Below are 10,146 nucleotides of genomic sequence, written 5' to 3'. Positions count from 1 at the left end.
AAGGGTTATTGTTTATCCGTAAGAAAAGTATCGTTAACATATGAAATAGACTGAACTAGACTTAATATAAAACTATACGTGTAGTTTCCCAAACGACTGTTCCGGGCCCTTGATGTAGTTACAAATGTAGAAATTCTTTTTTCAACATTAATATAGTTTTAGCGACACTATTTGGGATAATTGTAACAAAGAACAAGTAAGGATGGTAGAAAACCTGCACTTCGAACAATAAGTGGCGCAGTACGAGAAACCAGTCATGAAACACTTTATGGGGAAACGGTTTATTACTCATTGTCTGAGGGGCGGTGGGGTAGCGTAGTGGTTAAGGCGTTCGCTCGTCACGCCGGAGACCTGGGTCCGATTCCCCACATGGGTACAATGTGTGGAGCCCATTTTCTGGTGTCACCCGCCGTGATATTGCTGGAATATTGCTAAAAGCGGCGTAAAACTTAACTCACTCACTCACTCACTCATTGTCTAACAGGCGACATTACCAGAAACTGTGTATATATTATATAATGGTCAAGGTGCTGACTTCTAAATACCTTATATGTCCACCATAACAAGTTACAATCTTCGTTACGACTTTCACACAAATGCAGGGCGCTTATCCCAGTATAACCGATCTCTCCTGCCGCCTGTTGTTCAAGCATGGAATGCTCTTGATATTAATATTAGAGATGTAGATTCCTTATCTAAGTTTAAGCTTTCTTCAATTTTCACGTACATTGCTAGTTACGACCAGCGACGAGATCATGTTATTCTATCCAGAATTCGGCTACGTTACTTAAAAACACACTTATTTCACAGATTCATGGTTGATGATCCCACGCGTACGTGTTCATGTGGTCATAACAGAGAATTCGAAGATACTATCCATTACTTTCTGTCATGTCCCCATCATGCCCACTGTCGACTTGACAAATACTCTAATGTTAATCACTTCAACAAACGTGCCCGAAACATTTAGCAAGTTTTTATGCAGACTAAATCATAAATCCATATCCTACAAGCTGGCAAAAATATATGGTTAAATTCGGACACTCTCAGAGATGTGGTAGGTGAAATTAATCTCAGGTCAGGTTCAATACCATGTTTATCTTAAGATAGTAGGCTTGCATGTAAGTTGTTGTATATCAGTATTCCATAGAAATCTGTATACCCCCAGTTGATAGACAGTCCAATATTAAACAAAATATGGTACAGAGAACAGAAAAGCAGAGCTTGATCACTAATCATTCTTTGTTTCAAGCAGCTAAAATTACTTTTTATTTTACACACGGAACTCAAACAACACTCCACAAGACAGTTTGTTAAAACAATCTTGTTGTGAACACATTTTGACAAACAGAACTCAAGCTAAGTCCTGGATTAGATCTGCCCAGTTATCATTGTTCTTGGTTAATCAAGAGAATGGAATAGTGCAACTACCAGTGATGACGTCAGACACGTTGAACTATTAAGTGAAACTAATAGGGAGGCAGCGGTGCATTTTGTTTATATAATTACACAATAAAACATGTATTTTGATAATACTAAGTACAGCAGGGGAATATTTTAGTCATTTATTTATGAAATAATAAAAACACATGTATATTAATGAGCCTAGGTTTCTCTGCAGATACCAACACTGTAATTAATCAAATGATGAGCAGCATAATGCTCAGTGAGTAAGTGAGTTTAGTTTTACGCCTCACTCAGCGATATTCAAGTCTGTAAATAATCGTGAGCTTGCGCTTTTAACGACGTTTATGTAAATGGAAGGTTGCATTATTTAATTCGCATGGGAGTAACTTTGTGGTCGAGACATCTGGAAACATTGCTTGAGGCGAAAGTGGAATCCCTCCAAAAACAACCTACTCTCACCATTTAGTCCCCATTGACTTAAATATACTTTAATCCCTTACAACAACACCCTGATGTCACGAACTCAAAGGAATTTCATCGGAGACCGAAGAGCCTTGTTCAAGGAAATACCCCCATAACACCTAGTATTACTCACAGTGAATACAATGAATACAGTGAATACAATGTATTTGTATTCTGGATTTCCGTTTTTGAGGTGTGTTATTACAACATTCACAATGTGGTCTACAAATATAGAGATCCACTACAAGAGTTAATAGGTCTGCCGACATGCCAACCGGCGAAGGCGACCTCAAAAGCACTAAACTAACGAACGAACAAGAGTTAATTTGTTCACCCTTTGATACAGACCCCATAGAGAGTGCGGGCACATAGAACAGTGGCGAAGGATCGAGTTGATTGGGTAGGTGTAAACGTTAACGGTCTTTATAGTTTAAATTTTTAGTCAAATGTGACACTTCCATATATCATGCATAAGAAACAAAATGTGTATTTTGGGGCCGCGTTTATTTGATTCAATATCACGATAGTGGAAGTCAGAAAATGACTTCACCCAGAAAATACTGGCATGACAACTCTGTTGTAATGACAGCGCAAATATCTGTATTTTGGTTGAGATACATATGAACATTTGCTAAGTTTACAGCTATTCTATGTTATAATGAACGTGAAAGTCACTATCTTAGATTCAAACTTTGTGAGATGTGTATTCAAGGTGGGGTAGTCTAGTGGTTAAAGCGTCATGCCTAAGGGGCGACGGGGCAGCCTCGTGGTTAGGAAGCGTCCGCTCTTCACGCACGTATGAGTAGTCTCGTTTACGGATCACTGTTTCTGAATAGTCCCACGTCTTCATTTGTGTGACAATACCTTTCCAATCCTTCTCTGCAACATAAGCGTTTAACAACACATTCAAGTCCTCTCTCCTTGTAAATTTATTGTTTGTATTGCATATATGTATATAGCATGTACACTCTCATGGCCAGATGTAAATGTAGAATGGGCTTTTGGCAAGAAATCCAAATTGATTGATTGCCTAAAATAATTACTCATTTGCCTTGTTGCAACATCACCCGTACACTAAACATAGCCTGATTCGCATTACTTTGTTGAGCAACTCATTCAACGTCAGTGTTTTAACCTACTGGACACACTGCTAAATGTGTCACTTAGAGCACTATATCAATGAATGCACTTGCAGCGGTTCATTTCCAAGCAAATGAGCCTTTGGGTCTATTAAAATCAGCCGTCTCTTGGAGAATGAACAAACATTTGGAGTGAGTTAATATTTATCGTCACATCGGCAATATTGCATCCATATCGTGACGAGAACAAGTAATAATGCCATTGTAGATCAAGAATATTAGAAACTAAAACCCAGCTGACGACAAACATTAGGAGAGAGGGGGAGAGAAGCGGATTTCTCCCGATGATGTAAAATTCACGCACGTTTTGAAATGAACTTTATATTCTGATCCATCTCTATCTCTTCAACATACCCGTTTAAGTTTTCTTTCCTTTTTCAAGCCAGGTGCGTTGCAAGCTGTTGCACACGACTTTTTTTGGTTTTGTATACTATATCCAAAAAGAAACGCATAGGCGATATGTCTTTTTTCAAAAATCTATTAATTACCTATTGTGTTCAAACAATCGTCAAAATATGTAACAAAAGGGTTGATAACATGATTATACACGTGTAATAGTAAAAAATCAATTTTACCATAAAATTTTGATTTTGTTTAGATTTCTGATTAATTAAAAGGCATAGCCATAGATCAGAAATTACTTTTAGGTGATAGTAAGACCTACGTAGGAGTTCAGTTCTATGCTCCTAAAACTAACAACTGTCCATGGCTCTTTAACGATTATAATGTTGTTGTTTTTTATCATAAGACATGCGTAGTGAATAGGTTCGCGGAGCTTGAAACAGTATGCATGAAAGGAGTATGACGTCGTGAGCAGTAGTCTGATCTTGGTTTTGTACACAAACAAGTAAATAATCTACTCGTTACATTAAAAAAATTGTTGATTGTGGTAAGCAACATCTGTCAGAAAGGTCAATGTCTGGTTTATTGACACCTATATCTCTGCCTGCCTGTCTGCTAAAGACAATATGCAATAATCAGCTTCAATCATTGACCACATGCAATTGGAACTTAACACCTATCAGGCTATACGCCATAAACAAAATAAATTGATTTATGACCCGTGCACACGAGTCCTGTCTCTGCCACATTATGTAATTAGGCAGGTGTGATACATGTACACATGACATGTTTTCATATCTTTGGGTTGCAAACAAACTACATCCATTTTTCTCGGATCTGACGGAAACTGGTGCAAACTTTTGTCTGTTTCAAGTCCTGATAAAGTCCATAAAGAATCTTACTTTCTTGTGACTCGCCATACTTCTAAAATGCCCATCAAACAGATCAGCTTTCTGTACCCACAACCAGCCAATCGGAAGCCCTTCGTTACACTTGAGCGCACACCCACCTGCTATGACTGGGTTCTGTCTCCCGAGGGCTTCGTTTTGAGGGAAGTAAGCCCCAAGTACAAAATATTGCACTTTTGAATCGGAATTGTTCGCTTATAATTTTGTTTCTTTGATTTACAAACAGCAAGGTATATTACATGTCACGAATAAGTGATAATTGTGTTTTGGGTTTTTTTGTTGCATGTGACCTCGTAGTCGTCTACCCAGATTGCAGCTGAACTGAACCTTATTCACTCAGGCTGCAAACTGCAGCATAAGAGGTGCAACAAAGATATTTACATTTATGCAACGTAAAAATATATATAAAAACGGTATAATGGCGCAATGTACATTAAGTAAGTTATATTGTGAGTTATTAAAGTTACTTCTTTTAAATGCCATCATTATTTTACAAAAATGTTTTCTTATAGCTCTTAGATTATTGGTGTTAAATAGGATGTTCATTTTATACATATTTGATCTAATATAATAATATTTCTAACTGTATTTTTCTCTGAACGTGGAGTATAATATACTCTGTAGTGACTGGTAGTGATTGGTCAGTAAAAGTATGGCCATGAGGCCAATAGTACGTCGGCATTCATAATAGTCAAAACATCTACCGAAAGTCAGATATCTACAACAAGAATGTTGTTCGACAGACTTGTATACACTGAAAGTGTGTGAAGTCCACATGCAAACGAAGATCATCAACGTCGGGTGATTTTGTTAGGAATGTCACGGACCACAACCATGCCCTAGACTACAGAACGAGGATACGTCAGAACGACTAAACTCAAGTTTTTGGTACTCTTTTTACCACTGCATATGAAAGATGTCTGGTTAGTCATAAACGGAACTTCTCTCGCCCGCAAACGAAACCACAGACAGGTTACGTAACTGTGTCGCCAGAGCCCTACAGTGACGTCATAGAAGGAACGATTTTCACTTAGTTGTATAGAAAATGTGTAGGAGGCTCGTCATTTTGCTGATTTCTCGACGTCACCAAAGACATGCCGAATTGTTATGTTGCCGTCAGTTGCTCCTTGGGGTCGGGTGATGGTGTCACTACGGGCCCCGTAGTTTGTGCTTAAATTGGTTGTTTGTGTGTGCGAAGCGAGCGGTGTGGTATGCTGTGGTATATACTAAATCGCATGGTTCGCCCCCTACCTCGCTTCCAGGATATAAAACGGAGTTCAAGTTTCATCAAGTTTATAAAATAAAGACTGCTTACTACACATTGCTGACCAAAAGGAATTTGCATGAATATAACACTTTCTTCCTCGGACGCGAGTAATATTATATCGACCTCCGTTAAATTTATTGAGATTATGGTTTGTTTTCATGACACAACCTGTAACATAATGACTTCTTCCACGGAAGCAAGGTGGGGGTCGAAGTGACATTAATATTGCAAGTAATATTATATTGACCTCCACATCGTTTCCAAGAGTGAAATTGTTATGTTATAAGCAATGTCATGCAAAATCCTATTGTTCATCAAGAAAATACATATTTTACTACCAGTAGAAAGAAATTTTGTTTTTGTAAGTCGGTGAAAACAAACTTAAATAGCATTCATTCTCAGACAGGGCGCCGCTTGATTTGAAAATCGTGAAGTCACGGATTAAAGTCCATTTGAATTAATGAGATTATGGTTTGTTTTAATCAAGATAGAAAATCAAAACTACTTTCCACTAGTAGTTAAGTATGTATTTGAATCATGACCAAAAGGAATATGCATGACACAACTTGTTAGCGATCTGCGAATGTATAACAGGAATGTAATATCTAGACATTTTATACTTTGCCTATATGAATCATAATTCGCACGCACGCACGTCCTAGTGTATGTCGTCTGTATCATTACACTTCACGACGAGAACAATGATTCTGTTGAAAGCTACGACATCTTAATAAAAACAAAATGCAAATATTAAAATTAAAACAAATTAAAGTTATAGGAGCAATGCCATGGTCTTACCTTGATCCAGGAATGTATCCATCAATATCCAAACAAGTGATATATAATTCATCTGCATATTTCCCAAGTGATGTGTGTTTAACAGTCTAATATACAAAATGTATCGCTTCACATTCAGGTTTTTCACATTGCTGTATAGTCTCATTGGTCACCCAAGATAGCACACCTGGCAACTAATTGCATAATGTGCGTCATTCTTTTTTAAAAAAGTAATTTAGTCAGCCAATAATGAGCAATCAATCAATGTATTGGCGGTTAATACTTTGAAAGAAGGGTGTTGTAATCTAAGTTGCGTTACCGCTAATTATACCTGTTATAAACTCATTTACTGAGCATAAAGTGAATGCTGACAAATAACGTGTAGGTTTAGACCAGCTAACACGGATCACAACCTAGCGACACCAAGTTATTTTGACAAAATCGTCTATGAAAACAAGGGCTGTAACTCGGACACTAGGCAAAGCAAGAGATAAAATTAAATGATAAGAACATAGATCTTTCAGTTTTCACAACAGTTGTCGCTATTTCAGGGCTGTACAAACCTATAAACGAAATAGTCTACCCCCTGAAATGTAGATGAATTCAGCATAGACCCTCATATCTATACCTACTATTACGTGACAGAGACGCGCCGCTCTTTGATTGGTTGAAATTTCGTTTGCGGCTGAGAATTGTGCACCGTTGTCAAAAAGGTCGATTTAAGGTAATTTAAGATCGAAATGAGCAGTTTTAATGACGGGGTTTCATTTATAACGATGTCAATTAATGATTTATGCATTTGCCCCCACCCCTGGAGTATATGTGATCTTTAAGAAAGAGAGCCAGAGAAGAGACAATCCCGATGTCATCCCTATACAATGGCGAGGTTGCCAGACAGGATGACGTTCGATTCCTGCCATCTTTCCCCTCCATGAGCCGTGCCCTATACAGACAGAAAGAACATCCCAGCACTTCCACAGACAAAATCCGAGGTTGATCTCAATGGCGCCTGGACAGAGGCTTCTGATGGGAGACCTTTCCTTCTGTTTAGTGATGGGGATGACGACAAGATGCTAGTCTTTGCAACAAGTGAGCAGCTCAGCTCAGTCAGCTGAAACCCTGTATATGGACGGAACATTCACCTCTTGCCGTGAACTTTGGAGCCAATGGTACATCATTCATGCAAGGTCTGGATCGTCAAGTTATCCGCTAGTGTTTGCCCTTCTCCTTGACCGCCAGTCCACATCTTACACCAGACTGTTCAGACTTCTCAAGGCTGAAGTGCAAGAAAAGCTGAATCGCCCCCTAGCACCGCCCATATTCAAACTGACTTTGAGATAAGTGCCATCCGTGCTGTAAAAAGTACGTGTCCTGGTATCGAAGTGAAGGGATACTTCTTTCACTATTGCCAGGCCATTTGGCGCAAGACTCAGGACCTCGGACTAGTACAGTGAAAACCTTGCTGTCCAGGCATGGATCAGAAGAGCTGCAGGCCTTGCCCTTCTCCCCGTAGATGTCGTCCAGGACACTGATGCCATGGAGTCTGCTCCAGATGTGCCTCAAGCTAATGCCTTCAACGACTACATTGTCTCCACGTGGGTCGACGATGACGCCAGAACTTTGGAATCATCACCTGACAGTCTGACCCCGCACCAACAACTTGGAGGGATTCCACAGCAGACTGAACCAGACCTTGCCCCATCGCCATCCGAATATCTTCAGATTCACTGAAGTAATTAAGAAGACTGAGTCAGCAGATAAGGCAAAGATTGCTCAACTTGAATGTGGAGTAGCCCCACCCACAAGAAAACGTGTCTACAGGGAGACAGAGAATCGACTTTTGAGACTCACCAGGCAGAAAACACCACTGGAATTTCTAGATGCTGCCCCACCCCCCCACCCCCACCCCCCACCTCCTTAAACTTGCCTGATGACATTAGAATAATATTTTATGAAATCAATACCATGTATTTTTGAATATTGATATATTACATGTTTATGTATAATATTTTTATGCCAATAAACGGTTCATCGTACCTCATGTACTTTTATTCAACTTGATCAACTAGTCGGACTAGTCCATTCAGTGCACTGGGGGAAAGGGTCGGGGGAATAGTTGTGCACTGGACCATGTATTTTGTTGTTTTAGCCTGTAGAAGTTTTGACATGTAGAAGTTATGGCAGGACACCGCTTCAAATGTCCGCTTGCTGGGACGCTTCGGAGTAAGCGCAGAGAGACGACCGTTGTACGTTGTCTGTCACTATGACTACCAATGTCTCGCGGAATGCGGTGACCGATCTGTCGGCTCCACGACTCCACGACAGAGGCAAGAACAAAAGCCACTGAAGCGACCAACAACAGGGGTGTGGAATACACTGAATGTCAAATCAGCCATGAGGCTATTGCCGGATTATTGTTAGAGTTATATTACAAAAAGGATATATAACAAAAATCAAGAACAAAACAAATTATCCCCCCTGCCTAAAGCAAGTAAGGAGTACAAGGGAGTAATGAATAAATACATTAAGGTATTTATTATGTGTTATATGGAATATGCAGACAACGATGTCAGTAAGAACATAACAGAGTCCCTGCGTCAATGCATCTTTAAATCTAAACGGTTTTATAATTATTTTAGACACTTATACGCAAACGATTAATGAAGTGTATCTGCAGACTCGGGGTTTATAAGCACCAACAACGTACATATATAATTAAATACATTTTTTTCTTAACCCGTTCTTGTATAGTATGTTTAATGGCATATGTACTGGTGAGGTATTGATATGAGCAGAGTGTTGCTTGTTTGCCAAACAAGAATCTCTGGGAATAAAAATATATGTGTGTAAACCAAATACATTAAGAAAGAGAATAACTATGTAAGACAGAAGTTGCGTAAAACATATCGCACGTTCTTGGAGTTTGTTGAATAGCGGAGCAAACAATAGGAACTGTCCTGTGTCATTAGAGGAGTTCCACGATTATTTCAAACAGATAGATCAATCAGTTATTAATAAGGATATACAGAGCCAGATATTGACTCACAATATCCCAACTATAATGACAGTATACTAAATGAGGACATATCCCAAGTTGAAATTATTGTAGTTTTACAAAAGTTTAAGAGAAACGACTCATGAAGGTCTCGGGGTAGAATAGGCCTTCAGCAACCTATGCTTGCCATAAAAGGTCGTAAGAGGCGACTAACGGGATCGGGTGGTCAGACTAGCTGACTTGGTTGACACATGTCATCGGTTCCCAATTGTGCAGATCGTTGCTCATGTTGTTGATCACTGGATTGTCTGGTCCAGACTCGATTATTTACAGACCGTCGCCATATAGCTGGAATATTGCGGAGTGCAACGTAAAACTAAACTCACTCACTCAAGAGAAACACATCTCCTGGAATAGAGTTTATTCAAAATTTAACACCTGGCTTCAACCTCGTCAAATCTAATGGACTTTTATAGAGAATGTTTAATGCAGTACTAGAAAGCGGAGTATTGTCTGAACCTGTTTTGAGTGGCATCATTTGACCTGTTGATAAGAAAGGTTTTTGTATGGATCCTGCTTTTTATCGACCGATATCGATTTTAAGTTGTTTTGGTAGATCATTCACCAGCGTTATAAATGACAGGTTCATCAAATTTTGTGACAATAACGAGATAAATTGACAAACTCAATCTGATTTTTAAAAAGGCTTTTCCACGATGGATAATGTTTTCATCATTCGGAATCCTATTCATAAAATGTAACAAACGAATAAGAAATTATTTTGCGTTTTTGTGGCCTTCTCGAAATCTTTGATAAAGCGTGGAGGGAAAACTCACCCTGATTCAAAAT

General features: G+C 39.0%; 1 pseudogene; it reads left to right on the top strand.

Moving 5' to 3' along the window:
- The first annotated feature begins 7,122 nt into the window (after positions 1-7,122).
- LOC137291939 (uncharacterized) lies at positions 7,123-9,343 on the top strand (annotated as a pseudogene).
- Positions 9,344-10,146: the final 803 nt, after the last annotated feature.

The sequence above is a fragment of the Haliotis asinina genome, chromosome 7, assembly GCF_037392515.1.
Source record: "Haliotis asinina isolate JCU_RB_2024 chromosome 7, JCU_Hal_asi_v2, whole genome shotgun sequence".
Classification (NCBI taxonomy): Eukaryota; Metazoa; Mollusca; class Gastropoda; order Lepetellida; family Haliotidae; genus Haliotis; species Haliotis asinina.
Note: the sequence above shows the minus strand (reverse complement) of the source record. Positions and strands in the feature narration are given on the sequence as shown.